We start from the raw sequence: 938 nt of genomic DNA, 5'->3' as shown, positions 1-938 counted from the left end.
TCAAGAGCTTCTAAGATGTGTTACTGGGGTCTCGAAGGAAGGTTTCGAAGGAAAAGAAAATGATAGTTGAAAACAAGAGAAAAGATGCAGAGCAAGGGTTTTCTGGGCGGCTAGGGTTTGCTGGGCGGCTAGGGTTTGCTGGGCTGCTAGGGTTTGCTGGAAGTAGTGATTTTATATGAAAAGTTGAAATGGACTGGGCCAAAATATGGAGAGGAAGGTTGGGCCTCAATCTCATATATATTGGGCGGTCAGTTACGGTTGCCGGAGGATCCAATTTCTTCACCCGAACCCGACCATTGTAAACCGTGTATATGCATTGAAGTTCACCTGCGGAATCCGACAACCCGATCCAAACCACCCATTTGCTTATGGGCCGTATGGGTCGGCCGGTTACGGGCGGGTGTGGCAAATTTGTCTACCTCTAGTGTAACACCCCAATTTTTAACAGCGTGAGTGCATTTTTTTTTCAAAAAACATCTAATGTAAATCCAAAGCGTAACACAAACGATAATTGTCATAATTAATTACATCATAATTATAACAAACTGAATATATCCATTGAAGTTCACCCGCGAAATCCGACAACCCGATCCAAACCACCCGTTTGCTTATGGGCCGTATGGGTCGGCCGGTTATGGGCGGGTGTGGCAAATCTGTCCACCCCTAGTGTTTAGTGGACCAGATGTATTAAATGAATAACAACATCTAAATCAAATCAAATTAAAAATTATTCATTATTTTTAAATTTAGGTAAAAAAAAAGAAACTAAATCAATATTAAACTATCTAACCAACATTATTTATATTTTTTATATTTATAACTTCTACATTATAAGTTCATAATATTTCGTAAAATATAAACAAATTCAAATTTAATTTTTTTAATTATGAAAATCTACTATCAACTTTATTTCATTTTATTTTATATTTGAATAATTT

This window comes from Cicer arietinum, chromosome 8, assembly GCF_000331145.2.
Source record: "Cicer arietinum cultivar CDC Frontier isolate Library 1 chromosome 8, Cicar.CDCFrontier_v2.0, whole genome shotgun sequence".
Classification (NCBI taxonomy): domain Eukaryota; kingdom Viridiplantae; phylum Streptophyta; class Magnoliopsida; order Fabales; family Fabaceae; genus Cicer; species Cicer arietinum.
This window is presented reverse-complemented; position numbering follows the sequence as displayed.